The sequence below is a fragment of the Culex quinquefasciatus genome, chromosome 3 (assembly GCF_015732765.1).
Source record: "Culex quinquefasciatus strain JHB chromosome 3, VPISU_Cqui_1.0_pri_paternal, whole genome shotgun sequence".
Lineage (NCBI taxonomy): Eukaryota > Metazoa > Arthropoda > Insecta > Diptera > Culicidae > Culex > Culex quinquefasciatus.
The window spans coordinates 41,118,409-41,136,399 of NC_051863.1; the positions used below are offsets into that span (position 1 = coordinate 41,118,409).

The 17,991-nt window shown below is 37.6% G+C and overlaps 1 protein-coding gene and 1 non-coding gene across 12 annotated transcripts in view; both read left to right on the forward strand.

Annotated features, from left to right (window-relative positions):
- The window catches only part of LOC6040300 (protein winged eye), a 408,769-nt gene that overhangs the window by 146,108 nt on the left and 244,670 nt on the right, over positions 1 to 17,991 (forward strand). The gene's annotated exons all lie outside the window — the stretch shown is intronic.
- Trnal-cag lies at positions 17,329 to 17,411 on the forward strand. Its single transcript has one exon. It is a non-coding gene; the product is annotated as a tRNA-Leu (tRNA).

Genomic DNA, 17,991 nt, shown 5'->3' on the forward strand with positions numbered 1-17,991 from the left:
TAGAAATAGGCTAGTTTTAGTTTACGTCAAGTCTACCTAAATCGGTGAACCATTAAAAAAATCAAAATAAAATTATTGCGTTTTTTAAGTAAAACTTTGTTTTAATATTTAGAATCTGTAGAACAATGCGGTCAAATTTAAACCACTGGTAGCCTTATAGATATAAATAACTATCAAAACATTCAATTTAACTCTTGATGCAATCTGTGACGGTTATAGATCACTTCGTGATTCAATTTCCCAGCCATGCTCCATGAACTCAAAGTAATCTCCACCATTTACCTTATACAGATGAAATCTTAGCCTTAGCCGGGGGAAGCATTCGTTAAGGGGACATTGCATTCATCAATTAATTATTTTTCCCCTGTTTGCACAAGATTCGACCGTGGCTTTGCGGGGGTGATATCGAGATTGATGCCTACAATCTAGCTGTTGAACTTCACCAGACTCCTCGGAGAGTGAAATCGGAGGGAAAAATAATACACAGCACCTCGCCAAGGTAACTAAAGCCGGCTTCGTTGTGGGCGGGCAGCAAACGGTATTGGGAAAAATGGTTCAATTTAAATGATTATAGCAACGAGCGACGAACGCAACAGAAGACGGTTCGAAACGGGGAAAATCCACTCTTGACGCCCCGGAGCTGGGATTTTTATTTGCAATCAATAGGAAACGAAGGAAACAGACATGAAAAATAGCTATTGGAATCGGGTCGGTATGGAAAAGCTAGATTTTTGTTGAGCACGTTGCAAATCAATATTATTTTAGATTACATTTGAGAAACTTTAAGATAGAAGGGCAGGATTTGATAACATGTTAACAAAAAAAGTGACTTAATTTAATTACGAATCAAATTGCCAACCCTCAACATTTTCTTTCAAATTTTGCTGAAATTTGAGCACTGAAACTTTGAAGAATCGTTTTATAGAATTAAATCCCTCTTATCTCGCTCTTTACAACATCCGCTAGAGAAACCACAAGTGTCATTTTGCACCATTAAATATAATTACCGAATGTGACACACGGTGCCGAAAATGGAAATCCACGGTTTTCCCCTCATATAAGAACACAAACACTTTTATGTCCTCGGCAGAGCCGGCAGCATCATTAAATTGTACACATTTCGTTATAATAATCCTACACTAAATTTACCTCATCTCCCCCTGGTTTCCTCTCCAAACCACTCCCCCGCCACTAACTTTCGTACCAAACTTTGGCAAGGAGTGAAAAAAGCACGCGCCCGAAATCCCACCCCTTTTGCCTAAAACTTGATCCTGACGGTCGTCGCCAGCGGGAAAATGCACGATCAAAGGACCTCTCCTGCTCGTGGCTCAGATGGCACCGACGGTGGTACAATTGTAAACACATAAAATGCTTCGTGATATTTATCAGACGTGTGCCACTCGTGAGGTGGTGGATAGGGGAAGGCTGGGTTCATAAGCTCATGCAATGTCTTTAAAGTGTCTGTAAAGTGTCAAAAAAAAAAAAAATGAAATTCCAATGTTTTGTAATTTGCATGCCACGAAATTTCGATTATTTAGCTGTGACAGATCACTATAGCGGAAATATAGCCTTTCTCAGCCTATTTCTATTATCGGCCTATCCGCACTTTCCGCATCATTATTTCAATTATAGCTTTCACAAACTGTTTTTGACTGTTCCAAAGTAATAAATAGCTCAAATAGAAGTGAGCAAGCAACTTTCCATTGTTGATAGATCTGAAAATGTTCATTTTATAGCGGAAAACCGCAAAAGTGATGAGAATTGGTCGAACGGCTTAGTGTGATTTAAAAGGGTATATTTCCCCTACTAATTAGGTAAATTTTATTAGTATTAAATTGAAAAGCGTGACATGGAACATTTGAAGAATTGTTGACAAAACAAACATTAACGAAAATTGTTGCCACATTTGCTGAGAAGTGAATGCTGTTGAATACTTAAATGATGTTTACCAAAATTAGTTAAAACATATTATCGGAATCAACAACTTATCACAAGCATGATATTATCAACCATTTGATTGCGTTATTCTCTTACCAAAAATTTTTGATTAAAAAAATGTAGCTTTTTCAACCAAAACATGTTAAAGTTGATTGAACAAGTAAATTGATTTATTTTTAGAATTCTATTAAAAGCAAGCATTCATGTGAAAGTAACATTCTATATAATTAAGCTTAGTGATTTTTCACGCTCGAAACTTGCAAATTTCACGGGGACCTCAATTTTAAAACACCAAATTTCACGCAAATTTCGCAGAACGTGAAAAATGTTAAAATAACTCTAAAAATCTTATGGTTGAATCACAGAAACTACTTTTCATGCTTCAACAAATACAATTCTTCAATAAACAAAAAAAAATCTTTCATAAATTTAAAAAAAAAAATCTCCCAATTTTCAAAAAAGATTCCAACTAGTTTATGGATGGGCACTAAATATATTTTGAAATAGAATGTAAGGGATGCGTAATCTCGTTTATTGAACTAATATTCGACTTATAAATTTAAAAAGTTTTCGCTGATTTGCTTCATTTTATTGAATTTCATATCAAAGCAAGATTTAACAATCTTGCCCAGCAAACATGAGTGAAATAATTTGAATGTTTTTGCGACATTAAGCAAATTAACATTTTTTGAAAAGTTTTTATCTCCCTTTTCAAAATTTAAATTTTAAATCAAAGGTAAAAAATAATTTAATTTGTAACGAAATCAAAATTTCTATACAAAACAAACCATACCCGCCAAACTTTTTTCTGCCTTTTTTACGTTTGTTGACGTTTTTTGCTTTATTGCTTGTTCAGCCTCCTGTGATCAAAATTAGATGTAACGTAACTTTCTCCATACAATTTGCGTAAGAACCTTCCTTGGACTTATACAAACCCAACGCAACAAAGAGCGGCTTTCCGTTACCAACTGATGCGCGTTCGAACAAAACCGTCGACATTTTTATTAAAAGTAGTATTTTTTTAAACATTCACGGGAATTATCCACCCAAAATAATCAAATACCGTTAAAATTAAACAGGACTCAGAAAAGTCTTTAAAGTTTTTAAAAGTTGATTTCAAAGCTTTAATTTTTTTTAATAAAACAAATCATAATTCTTTCAATTTCTTTTGAAACTATACCTTTAAAATAAAATAGCAGTAAATTGTTTTCACAACGAATGAAAATATTACTAAACTAAGTAAGTTTCTAAAAACACTGAAAAATCTGAAAAATTCTTCAAATGTTGCATATCAAGCTTTTCAATTGAAAACTAATAAAATTTACTTAATTAGTCTGTATAGATGAAATATGTATTATGATGTTATTTTGAATAACAAACATGAATTGAGAAAATTGATAAATTTCAAGAATTTCGCCCTATGTTAGTAATTGAACAAGGGTATTCACTCAATAATTCTACAGTAGTTCATAAGATTATGTTTATTCCTATTTGAGTTAGAGGAGCCAACAATCAGTATTCGAGCTAGGTTTATTCCAGATTTAATGAAAGAATTTAAAAAAATAACAGAAAAATAAGTCCTGTTGATTTTCACAACATTTGTTTACTTGAGTGGATAGCTCCCGTTGGATTTAAAAAATGCCTATGGTTTTGTTTTCTGTTTTGATTTTAAATTAGTTTTTGAAACGGGAAAATAAAAGGCAAAATGTCGCAAAAAATTCAAGTTATTTTTATCATTTTGGTTGGCCAAAATGTTAAATGTTACATTAATATGAAATTCAATCAATTCTAAAAAGATGAAATAGAAGCAATTCAGCGAAATTTGTTAAAACTATTTATTTATTTATTATTTATTTATTCATGAAGCACCGTCTTTACACACTGAATTTAAATTAAACGATCAATCCTATGCTTTAAACTTAACTTTGTCATTCTATGGAAATATTTGTCGAATATTTAAGTCGAATATTTAAAAATGCAGTTTAATAAATGAGAACACACATGTCCCCCATTTCGTTTCAAAATATTAATGGATAAAATTCATAAACCACGTGGGATCTTTTTTCGGAAAAAAGGAAATAAAATATGTCACTTTAACGTAAAATAGTTAGGATATTTTTTAGTTTATTGAACATCATATTAAATGAAGCATTCCAAGTAGTATTTGTAATTTTAACATTAGGTTTTAAGAGTTATTTTAACGTTTTTCACACGTTCCGCGAAGTTTCCGTGAAATTTGATGTATTGACATTATTTGCAAATTTTGAGCGTAAAAAATCACAAAGCCTAATTATAAGGTAAAAGTTTTCTTATAATTTCTGCTTAGCGATAAAGCTTAAGATAAATCAAAATTAATTCTATTTAAAAAAAATCTTATACAATATTTTGTTTTTGTCACACATGATCTTGTTATTAATATAACTTTCAACTTAAACGTGCATGATTGCTCATACGTAAACGAGAGGCACAGTTGTTCGCTCATGTTTATTTTCAAGTATCAATCAGATTCCATCACAATTGTTTTTTAAAATGTTGGACAGAAAGATAGTTTCTACCCACGCAATTTATGATTGGTTTCATTTAAACATTTAAACTTTCAGGCTTAGCAATTTCATTGAAAATTGTACTATTTTCAAATTGTAAATTTGGATTTACAATACATTGACATAATCAATTATCGACAACATTCACCATCAAACAATTTTTGTTGTTTATATATCGGAATTGTGTATTTAAATCGATAGTTAAGGATTACAATTAAGATATATTTTTGACTAAAACATGTAATCCTTTTTCTATTGTACTTATAAACCAAAGAAAAAAAAGAAAAATAGATTTTTTATGAGTTATAAATGCGTTTTTTATTACTTTTTTCGATTTACTGGAGATCTGAATACATGCTATTCATTGTTTTGTGTATCTTTCCATTTATTTTCAGGTAATTCACACCCCAATCTCCCTCTTACAATAAGGACGACGAAGGAAATTTCGCAAATATCACTGCCTAGAGCGATAGAACCCTCGCACTCGTAAGTGTTCCGCCTGAGTTGAGAAGAAAATTGAGGAAAAACGGTGACAATTTTTTGCGAAAAATTAACGATTTAGAACATGTTTCAGATCTTGTTTTTTTGTTGTTGTTGTCTAATGTCTAGTCAACAATGTTTAAAAAAAAGTTCACTGTTGGCGTTACTATAATGGATAAAGTTTTCTACTTTGACACATGTGCTCAACGGTGACAACTCTTTTTGCAGTTTTGCATCAAATTTGTAGCTAAAACATTGTTAAACTTTTTTTTGTTGTTTTTTTTTTCGCCCAAATGTGGAAAAGCAATTTCAACTTTGCAGATTTCAAATTTTCGACACCTCTTTTTTTGGGTTTGTCTTTTTGTCTCTAATCCAACCAAGGGCGTTACAATCGAACCAAAAAGTGCCGAGAGCCGGCTGTCAAAGCATGATGTTTTTTCCCCGCCGTCAGCGCGTGACATGTGGGAAAATCCACCACGTGACAGCACGGAATCTTCTGCCGCTCTGATGTAATACAACGCAAAAGTTGACTGCGTTTTTTCTTCTTCTGCGACTATCCGCTCAATGACAGTAACAATAAACTTTTATTAACATTATACCGAACGACGCATAGTTTTGTCGTGTTTTTTCTTTCTTTATTTGGGTGCGTCATTCGAAGAATACACGTTAAATTGGTTTTGTATGCAAAAAAACACACGTGAAGCATCAGTTCAACGCCGGAGATTGAACCAAGTGTCATATAAAACTTTTCGATGGCAATGCCGGTGATGATGATGGCTTTCCGACTCTTCCGACCCTATTCTGGGAGGTATGCAAAATCGAAAGATAATCCAACGACGACGTGAGGGCAGATGGAACGAACGAAAAAGTTTTCAAATAAAACGTCAATGATAATTGCGTTTCTCGGTTGGCAGAGTTGGAAGATGTAACGAGTTTCGGAAGGTTTCCAAAAGGTGGAAGTGACGATGGGATTTTGGGAAGTTTAGATCGCTTGATTGAGACAATAGCTATGGTTGGTCATTAGTCTGAGGAAAGCTAGTTTATGATGAGTACTTCGTACAATTGGTTTTGTCCAGTAATGCTCACAAAAATATATTTTTAACTGGAACAAACGTTGTAGGGGAAATATATCCTTTCTAATCAAACACCTATCTTCATCATATGAAGAGTTTGATGTTCGATTAAAGCTTCAAAAATGCTATTTAAGCTATAAACTTACCAGCAACAGCACCGCCTCAAGTAAGCATGCAAATTTATGCCATTTACTGGTTAAAAAGATCAAATTTAATGAACTAATTTCTAATAATAATTTCTATTTTGCGAGACCATCTCTCATCATATTTGTAGCACACACATCCACACGGAAGGTGAGAGGTGAATTGCTTAACGAAAGTCGCCATCAATATCTTTTCACTTGCGCTAACGTTTTTACAGCGCTTAAGATATGAATTTGCTTACAACTATCGGCAACAGGTTCTTTTGCACATTAGTTAGTCACTCACTTGAAAAATAATCCCGAAACATGTTAATAACTACCCAAGTAGCAAGAAAAACATCGCCTTTTATTTTTTTGTTGAACAATTGCTGCACAAGCGTTTTTATACGTTAATTATTGAACACGTGTCATAACAATTGGTAAATTGTTCAATTTTTGATCAAAAAACCATTGTTTAACATAGTTGTGTAACATAAATGCCAAATCTAGCAACGGATTACGAAAAGTTCATTTTGAAGTTTATTCTGACTTAAATGAAACATGCTTGTAGAACTCGGAGAGCAAAATGACGTTTGCAGACATGATGTTTCATTTCAGTTTGCTAAACATGATAACATAGTAGATTTGATCTTTGGCTTCGGCTGGGATTTCTCGTAAACAAGTTGTTTATGTGTAGTTTGCCTTCGTGTTTTAAAAACCGAGAAAGAACATGTTGATGAAACAAGCTCAGATAGTTCTAAAAATAGAAACAGCTTATGTTCATGGGAAGTTTTAGCAAACTGTTAGTGAACTTGGTAAAAGCTAGATGACCGCAGGCTTCTAATTGACGTTTAGGCCTGCTCATCCAACATAACCCCTCGTGGAAAGATGCAGACGCGCGCCCGGACTTGACATTTGGAGTGATCGAGGGTTCGATACTTGCCGTGAGGATTCTTCATCAAAAAGGAGAACTGAAAATGCAGCCACAGGTGAACCAGCAGCAGAGTATATAGCAGCAAGCGATGTTGATTAGAACTCAAAAATTGAAAAAAAAAATAATCTCCAAAAGCATAATATTGAAATTGAATGATTTTTTTGGTTGATATTTTTATTATTCATCGTATCCCTGTCAAAACTGATAAATCACAAAACTAGTAGTTTAAGTATCGTTAAGTGACATTACTCACAAATAAAGTTTAAAATAAAGAAAAATATATTCAAAGCGAAAACTTGGGACGTATATTATGAAAAGCCTCTTTAAATTTCTTCTTCCACGATATGTTCTTGGACGGTTCTCAAAACGTTTTCCTAACTCACTTCTGAACCTTAAAGGCAGGATGTTGCTAAACGGTTCTAACAACGTTCACCTAACCCAATTCAGAATCTTATAGTCAAGAGTTCTTATGGCATGTTTAACAAACGTTCTCTATGCAAGGATGATTTGCATTGGCAAAACTAACTTAAACCACGCACATTTCTGACGGATGAAGAGATGTTCAACAACAAAAAAACGTGCGCTTTTTCCAGCGTTCAAGGGTCCTCAGGGACGTTGGGAAAACATAGTAAACGAGTTCAACAAGCAGTTCGGAAATCTCTTGGCGAATAAAGTGTGCTACTTGGGTAGCAAGCGCCAAAAAAAAAACAAACGCGCCAAGTTTTTTGACGTTTGATTTTTGACGACCCATTCCAATCGAAGGCTGAAGAAAACCGAGCGAGAAGCGAAGGCAAATAAAGAACAAAGGGTGGCCGGATTTACCAACACCACCAGCAGCGCCTGTTGGAGTGAGCCAGTGATGCCAGGAAATTTTCTCTACAAATGCTACTTTTCGTGAGTGTTTGCTTAAAATTTCATCAATTTTGGCAGCACTAAGCCGAGTGCTGGAAGAAAAAAAGAACTAAGCTGAAAATAGGAAGATGCGCGTGGCCCAATGCACTTGACTGATTAGAATGCATTTGGGAAATATTTTTTTTAAATGCTTGTAGAAGGAATAGCATGACTTTTAATAAATGTGAAAATAAACAGAAATGTTGACAAAAGTTGCTCTACTCGTTGGTGTACTTGGTTTTAGTGAATTTCAAGGAACACTCCAGATTACTCAGCAGCATTCAAACACGACCGCTTATTAGGCTTAAAATGGGTATATTTCCGCTACAACAATAGGGGGATGGCGTCGCTATTTTTAGACCACGTTTTCCACTTTTTCTCCATCAAAACCGACTACTTAATCGACTTCATTTTGCTGGGCGAGATAGGACGCCGTCTATTTTTAGACGATGACTCAGCACTTTTCCACTCTTGCACTTTTTTTCTTGGATTTTTGATCACTTTGATTTAGTACACAAGAGCAGGGATCTTTTTCGCTTTTGAACTTTCTTCACCCGCAAAAGAGCGAGGAGGCGAATCACGTTAAAGAAAATCGCTCCAGAATCAATCTGTTAATGATTATTTCTAAATTTTCTTGTCAGCACCACTTTAAATTATTTATTCCGCTTTGTTTACACACATTGCTAATCTACAAAAAGTGACAGGTAATTTTTCGACTTGTGACATTACACACTCCAAAAAATGAGTTCGCGTAAACGTGAACAGTAGCCTGTCCCATTTTGAGGTCATGTCGAGGAATTTCAGGTGCTCACTTCTTAAATGGTAGATTATGATGTTAGGAACAATGTTTTCTTAGACAAGAAAAAATAATAAAATACTTTCTCGCACCCCCTAGTCGATTTACTGAAAAAAGTCACTTTTTTGAACAAATTTTCTAAAATCGCTTGGAATCAATACAAAAACTGTTTCGATCAGGTGTGTATTATCTTCAAACGATAGGTTTTTGTCCATAGATTAAGATGCACTATCAATATTGGACGAAAATTTAAGTTTTGGACTCTCCCAGGCGGATTTGTGTCGAAAAAATCGCATTTTTCGAAACTTTTTCAGAAATGTTCATTTAATTCAGGGTAGCCTATTTTTCCCAGTGAAACCAATACGTGCAGCTTGTAGGAAATTTCATGGCGAACATTTTCTCTCTGAGAAAATGCAATTTCGACACTCCAGAGCCAAGATATTTGAGTTTTAGTGAGGAAAAAGTGCCAATTTTCAAAATTTCTCAGAATTCTGAAGCAAGGCCTACTAATTACACGATGTAGCAAGCACATGTCTCAAAGGTCAGGGTATGCTTTTATAGTAATTTTGGCCGCTGAATCCGAATCTGAAATCAAATTTCGTGCAAACAGTGATGTTTTGGAGCTACACCCTTTTGGAATGTTATTTGCGTGTTTAAGAGGCAGTTTTTGTAAATATTGCTCGGTTTGTTCTAGAGTCGTATCGAGGTGCTCCGATTTGGATGAAACTTTCAGCGTTTGTTTGTCTATACATGAGATAAACTCATGCCAAAAATGAGCCCTCTAAGACAAAGGGAAGTGGGGTAAAACGGGCATTGAAGATTGAGGTCCAAAAAACATAAAAAATCTTAAAATTGCTCGTATTTAAGTAAAACTTCATCAATTTCAACTATCTTAGATGCATTTGAATGGTCTTTTGAAGCACTTCAAAATGAGCCATAGACATCCAAGATTGGTTTAACTTTTCTCATAGCTTTTGCAAATTACTGTTAAAAATTGTTTTTTAAACCTCAATATATTTTTGCAACAGCCTCCAACACCCATACTCTTTTAGTTCAAGTTAGGGAATTTCATGGACTATAAGCCTACGGTAATAACTTTTTTGGCCAATCGCAGTTTTTCTCATAGTTTTTCGATTTTTCTATGACAAACATTTTACAATGTTAGTTATTGTCCTGTTGTTTAATCTCACTTTTGTCATATTCGAAATCCTCGGAAAATTCAAACTCCAAACTGGCATGAGTTCATCTCATGTATAGACAAACAAACGCTGAAAGTTTCATCCAAATCGGAGCACCTTGATACGACAACAAACCGAGCAATATTTACAAAAACTACCTCTTAAACACGCAAATAACATTCCAAAAGGGTGTAGCTCCAAAACATCACTGTTTGCACGAAATTTGATTTCAGATTCGGATTCAGCGGCCAAAATTACTATAAAAGCATACCCTGACCTTTGAGACATATGCTTGCTACATCGTGTAATTAGTAGGCCTTGCTTCAGAATTCTGAGAAATTTTGAAAATTGGCACTTTTTCCTCACTAAAACTCAAATATCTCGGCTCTGGAGTGTCGAAATTGCATTTTCTCAGAGAGAAAAATGTTCGCCATGAAATTTCCTACAAGCTGCACGTATTGGTTTTACTGGGAAAATAGGCTACCCTAAATTAAATGAACATTTCTGAAAAAAGTTTCGAAAAAATGCGATTTTTTCGACACAAATCCGCCTGGGAGAGTCCAAAAACTTAAATTTTCGTCCAATATTGATAGTGCATCTTAATCTATGGACAAAAACCTATCGTTTGAAGATAATACACACCTGATCGAAACAGTTTTTGTATTGATTCCAAGCGATTTTAGAAAATTTGTTCAAAAAAGTGACTTTTTTCAGTAAATCGACTAGGGGGTGCGAGAAAGTATTTTATTATTTTTTCTTGTCTAAGAAAACATTGTTCCTAACATCATAATCTACCATTTAAGAAGTGAGCACCTGAAATTCCTCGACATGACCTCAAAATGGGACAGGCTAGTGAACAGAGTTCATGTCAACGGGAACCAGGAAGAGAACTGTTCACTTTCATGGTGCAATGCACTATAAAAGTTAAACAGTTTTCTTCCTGGTTCCCGTTGGCATGAACTCTGTTCACGTATACGCGAACTCATTTTTTTGAGTGCACTTGCAAGTGTAGTTATGAAAAAGTTGTTCCACCGATTATTCAAGATGATGATTTTTTTTAGAATCCTTTTACCGATCTTTCGTTCGCAAGAGAGGAGAGCCATGTTCCCTTCGGATTTTTTCTCTTGAAGACTTAATTTTGATGACAATTCTTCCAACGCTGCACAAGAGTAATAATTTTACAGGATAGTGCCGTTTTTATCAAGGTCGTTGCAATAGAAATAAACTCCAGCAAAATAGATCAATCATCCCAGCTCTCCAAATCTCACAACAACCGGCCCGAGTTAATTGGCAAGAAAAGTGATACATCCCGATTGAATAAATTAAATTCACCCACAACAATCAATTAAACGCCCATTTTTCCCGTGATCCATTATTCATTAAACTCAGGCCTCGAAACAAGCAGTTTAATTTCGCGCCGTCAATGTGACAGCCATCGTCCCTCTCCACCTACGTCATCCATCTTAAAACTTTGCCTTAATGAATCCATTCACCAGGCACCAAGCAAATTTCTTTCCAGCAATTTTTGGAACCATCAACCAAGTTATTCTTTAATTTCACGCTCCACAGGCACAGGACTCCTCCTCCTTCGCCACGCAAATCAGGCGGCGACGACGACGACGTTAGCAGAAGCAATGTGTCACGAGCTTGATGATGATGAAAATTGAACGTGTTCCAGCGGAGGATATCCAGGACGTGGGACTCCAACCCCTCCTGGCCGTACCTGGCGAAAGTCCCGAAAAAGTCACTTTGTTCCCTATTAAAAACGCATGTTCGAACCATTTCACTCCTCGTCGACAAGGAGGAGGATTGGTTAAACAGGGAAAGAGTTGTCCCGTTTGTTGTTCTTTGGGGTGAAATGAGTTGTAATTGTTCAAATTCACTTTGTTTTGTCATCAAACAATTTTTTTTTAAATGACCGTTACGATTTCGCAAACAAGCTTGTTTCGCTGATCAAAGAAGGTCCCAAAACCTCACTAGGTGACTCAATCCCGTTTTTCCCACAAGTCGAACATCCTTAAAGTGCGATAGACCACTATCCTGACGTGACGTCGCAAACGCTCGCGCGCCCCCTCCTCGCCGGATGTCAAAGAAAAGGCAGGAATCTCTTTCAATTTGGTTCCAATATCCTGAGCGCAAGCCAGAAGACTCGGGAACCTGTTTCTCTGCACCAGAAAAGGATAGTAAAGAGCGCTCGGCAAACGGAGTTCTTCCCCTTTTGCTGTAGAAACGTGGTGGTGTGGCGAAAGTAATATCAAACCAGACTACAGACATGTTCCGGCGACGAGTTCACTTGCGTGTTTGTACTGAATTCACGTGAGGGAGATGAAGTCTCTGGCGCTTTGGATTCATAAAACGATTCGAATGTAATTTCATCTGTTCGGTTGAGTGGAGGTTGCGAACGAAAAAGCAGGAGGGCGTTTCAAAGAAGATCTGGATTCGTCCAGATAAGAAACATTAACATGATATAGAAGAGAGTTCAATCTAGCGCCAGATTTGAAAGCTGATGGATGTGATTGTTTTCTAGAAATTTGAACTAATCAGTGTAATTTTCGCTCAAAATTTAACTACAACCCTTTATAGTCATCTTTCAGTAACTAAATAAACCATTCAAGTTTTGTGGAGTTCGTATAGAGGAAATATACCCTTTCTCGGCTCAATTCTTTTATCGGCTTATCAGCACTTTGTGTTTTTGACTACTTCAAAGTGATAAATAGCTTTAAAAAAGTGAGCAAGCTACTCTATATTGATGATTTGTCTGAAAATGTTATTTGAATAGAGGCATACTGCGAAAGTGACGATAATAGATCGGAAAATGTGATGAAGATGGGTATTTTCCCCCTTTTCTTCATTTTCAGTTAGGTTTTAAGCCAAATCGATTTTTAGGTTGGAAAATGCACAGCTTGGCTGCACTGTTTACCTTTTTTGCACTTGTGTCTCAGTAAAAATGTGTGTGCGTGTGCGCTTGTGACGTCACGCTGTAAAACCAAATGGTACTGATTCAAAATCTAAATTCAAAATAGACGTAAGTTTTTGAACTTGTGAGTTATCACTTTTCGAATGAAGGAAGCATTCGAAGACGAAGATATTTTTTTGTTATGAACACATAAAGTGTAATTAACATAACATTCAAAAGCCGAATGTTTCCAAACACAAAAGTGATGGTTTTTAAAATGGATTCTTTGGATATTTATTTGTGAGAAAACTGTAATTTACCGAGAATTGGTAACATTAGAGTATTAAGTTTTTGATAGCCATAACTCAAAAGTTGTTGTTTTTGGTATTAATTTTGTACAAATTTCTTAGGTTGACTTGCAATCGGTCCTATCAGTTTTCAAGACTTCCAGAACTACACAGAAGTTTAATATTGGAAGGTAGAAAATTTGGATTGTTGAATATTACCTCTTTTTTGTGTAATTTTGCATAAATAGTGTTGAAAAAAAGAATTTCATGAGGAACTGATGACAATTTCGCCGGTATTTGACGTTAAAAATTGGGCCATCATTTGGACCACATTCCGCCAAACGCCGCCAATCGATCTTTTTATACATTAAAAATGATACTTTTGATGGGCAGAAACTAAAGATCAAACCACACGTTGATTTTGAGCTAATTGAGTTAAGGACGCCATTTTGTGCAGCTTTGAATACCTCACCTTTTGACCTTCACAGACCCCCAAAATATGATTTAAATCCTGAGATATTCAACAAAAACCGGAAAAACTCCGTACGTTGTTATCACTCTTCATATTAAAGAAGATTCAATTTGATCGTGCTCTCTTGACATACCCTGAAAATTGCTGTTAGTGCGACAACTAACCAATGGGAATTTAGTCATAAGCAGCTTGACACACGTACATGCGAGTCTGAGAGTGTACGTTGAGCTGTGCGGTTCGTTTTGTTCGGTGGGCTTGTTTCGGTTTCGTTTTTATAGTTTTTTGGACGTTCTGATTCGGAAATTTCCCTAAAAGTGTCCGCGTAGTGGCAGCAATGTTTAGTTTGTCGTTCGCATTGGAAATTTTCGCGGTGATTTCGATGCTTTTCGAAAGTTTTCGCGTTTGTAATTGAAATGAAAGACTGGCTTCGCCATGTTTTTTCACATTTCGGGCCAAGACATGCCGCAGCGAGACTTATCACACTAATACCAAAGCATTGGTACTGTACTGTGAGAGAGTTTCTGAAAAGGAAGAGAATGGAACAAGGAGAGAGAAGAAAATAAGAGGGACTTTGCAAGCAAGCCACGTTTTGCTCTTGGTTAGCTTCTGAGGTGTGCGTGGTGTGTGTGAAAGCTGCTCGTGTTGAAGTGAGCGAGTGTGTATCGAGCGAGAGGCAGTCTACGCTGATGACAACGGTCATCATCACTGCTCCGCCATCATCGATGACGCTCTCTTTGAATACGCTCTCATGTGCTGATTAGAGAGCGAGAAGATTGATTGTCGAACGGTGGCGCATGCTGTGGGGTGGGAGTGATGGTTTCGGGGGGTTTGTCATCATCGGAAGTTGGCTGCTTTGATCGGAGGTGTGTGCCTGTCAGCTGACTGTTGCACCAACGTTGCCAGGTGTGAAAGCGACGGAAGTTTCTGTTGCTGCGTTCGCGATTCGCTCGCGGACTAAACAGTTGGTGCTTTCTGGGACTGCAGAGGGTTGGATAGCCCGTCCCTTTTACATCGGAAACTGGAACGGTAGGGGAACTAGAGAGTGGTGTTGCACCTCAGGTATGCTTCTCTTTTTCAGATGTTAAAAGTCTGCAATGTTAAAGGTGAGTCTGCATTTTATTTTATTTTATTTTTTTTTGCATTGTATAATTACCACATGTGCACACATGTAAAAAACATATAAAAATAAATAGTTATTTTTTAAATTTCATTAAATTTTTGAAATCATCAGAATTGGTGATCTATGTTATTACTATTTAATAAATTTCACTTTCTCTACCAACAGAGAGCGAGTTGTGGCGCTATAACCACGGCAAATAGTGTCCAGGGCATTTGTGGAAATACGATGTCCCATCCTCGAGGGTCCCGGAGCACCAAAACTTCTTAGCATGGTGGCTCCCAACGATTAATTGCCTAAATAAACAGGAACGTGAGCGGGGGATCCCCACGTTTCTTCCTCCCCTGTAGATTCAGAAATGTATTGCTGTTTGAACATTCGTGTTCAAACTCAATCCAATTCAACGAATCATCTTTGCGGTTAACTTTACGCAGTTGGCCTGGCCGTTTCGACGTTTGTGATGTTTCAATGCATGTTAATGCAATGGCGCACTGCAAATGTTGATAATGACAAGAAGATGCTAGGCGTCAATCAACCTAAGGCATTCTCCAGGATGCCCTCGAAAGACTGGCTGCGCTAGAGTTAGATTAGATTAGATTAGATTAGAAGCAGCTTGACACACGTACATGCCAGACTACTGTAACCATTTGTAAATATAAACTATTTGTTATTGTTTACATTGCGTGTTCTTGTTTTTGTTTATACAAGGTCAATCAATAAACGCATTTTTCTCAGAACATCAAAAAACGACGTACGACAAGATAGTATATCAATGACGAGAAGTGGTTATCCTGACATTCTCAAACTGGATTTGTACTCTTCACGAATATAAGTCGGTTTATGCTGCAAAAACCTATTTTACTCGTTTGATATTTTCTTGTTGCCTCGTTTGAATACAACTTTTAATTTGTTGGTTGCGTACTACAGTTCCTACTTATTCGATAATCCAACACAATCAAAAACAATTCAATTAATAAAAATATCAAATTATCAAAAAGACAACCGCGTCGCCGCTTCCTTTCATCTCGCTGACAGGTCACTTGAAAAAAAGAAAAGAATTCATAGCGAAGAAAATAACAACAACATCCAAGCAAGCGCTCCAAACTCCATTAGAATCGATTCGATTACACACAGACACACACTCATCAAAGCAGCCGAATCGACAGAAGTGGTGGCGACGACGGCGGCGGCGGCGTTGACAGTTGAGCCCGCGATGACACACAGAAGCGCGCGGCGCACAGTAATTCACCGCGGAATGTAAACACGAGATAAAAGTCGGCGCGTCGTTTGTGACAGGAGGGGGCACCGGGTGATAACCCGGTTGGAGGCGTCAACAATTGTTGCAGCAGCACGTGATGACCAGATGGGGCCAACAATGTTGGGTAAGTTTTGGGAAGTGGAATTTTTCCAAGCTTTCAAGAAATATGATCACAAAATGCGGAGCGGCAGAAACAGTAATAAAGCAGCATCCATTTAATTCACTCACGTCCGGCGGGATGCCGGCGGCGTACGGGGAAAAGTCGGGCCAACCTAAGACCGACGTAATCCCGGCTATAATCATCGCAAAAGGCGAGATTAGTCCCGGACACTTATAATGGTCCGTGTCCCATTTGTCTTCGTTGTTTTTTTGTTTCGTTGGGAAAAAGAGTTGTGCGTTACTACCAAGCCGGCAGGCAAACAAGGACCCCAACAAAGCTGGAGAGTTGCAGCAAAAAAAGGCACATAAAAACTCATAAAAATAAAAACAACACGTCCGAAAAACGGAGCCAGGAGGAAGGGCTTGAAAAGCCCCGTTTTTATTACACCAGGCGCACCCAACCGAACTTTCCATAGAAAAGCCGGGCATTCTGAGAGGGAATGCAATGAATGAATCCTTTCATTTCGATTTTCTCGGAATGAAAGAAGCAGGTTGGATGTTGGCCAAAGAGGAAAAACGCAAAACCATTGCCAAGGACCAACCATATGTAAACAAACCACGATGGCGGTGACGGAAGGGCTGCCAACAATCGGGAACGCGAGTAGCGAACACTCTGATCAATCGACCAAAGCAGCCTGGCAACGCTGGAACGAATTAGCGACAAACTTGAAGAAGAAATCAAGCTTATCAGCAAAGAAACGACCACGACCCACACATATAGCCGGATTAATTCCACTTCACGACACAAACGAAACGCTCGACTCTCGTGTGCTATATTTATAGCTCCGGGTCGATGCCGACCTTCCCGCCGTACAGGAGTTCAGGAGTGTGAGTGAAGCACGAGTGTGGAACGTTCTAAAAATAAACCTCACTTTTTTCGAGTTCTTTTTTTCGCTGCTCCTCCTCCTCCTGGTGTGTGAGTGAGCCATGTTTGACTACCCGTCTCGACTGAAGCATTGACCACAATACAGGAGCGCAGACGAGCGGAACGAGTGTGTGTGTGCGAACTTAAGCTGTTCGTTCAACAGATAAAAACTAACACGTCGAGATGAGAACTCAGGGTGTGTGTGTGTTTGAAGAATGGGAAGACGTGGTGTACGATTTAATTGGATTCTTCGGGCAGAAACCGGTTATGTCGAGGGGCTGCGCTCACATTGGCTTGCCAACCCGGAAGAAGCTACATAGTCAGGATGGCCGAGTGGTCTAAGGCGCTACGTTCAGGTCGTAGTCTTCTCTGAAGGCGTGGGTTCGAATCCCACTTCTGACAAACTTTTTGGCGCTACTTGAAGCCAGAAACGTTCATCGAACGTAGTTACCAAAGCGATTAAACACACTCAACCCCGAAAATAATCAAATCAGGAATCGCGAAAAGCCGTCGGAAGTCGTGGTGAATAATTTGCATTTATTTTCACCATTCCTAACCTAACCACCCACGAAGAGAGACCTCCCGGATCGGTGGTGGTAGTGTTTGCCAAGCTAATCAAGGATCGGCCTGGGTAAAAGGGAAAAATGGAGGTGCAAAAAGTGTACGGTGTGAGAGTAAACAAGACTTGTTCCCGAGACAAGCAAAACCCGGAGTCGTCTTTGCATAGTTTCACTTGAGCTGAGTTTGCTGAGCTTGAAAGCATTCAACCAAGGCAGTCGGGCATACGTCTCTTACTATAATGTTCAAATATGTCTTATGAATTGGAGGCATTTATCTTGGGCTGTGCAGTCGATTGAATACCGAGCTTCAAGGTAGAATGGGGGCAAACTTTGTATACACGGTTTGTGTCCCGGTATCTCCGTTCTCTCTTTAGAGCTGTCTAATTTAATTAGGCACTGACTGGTTCTTCTGAAAAGCTGCA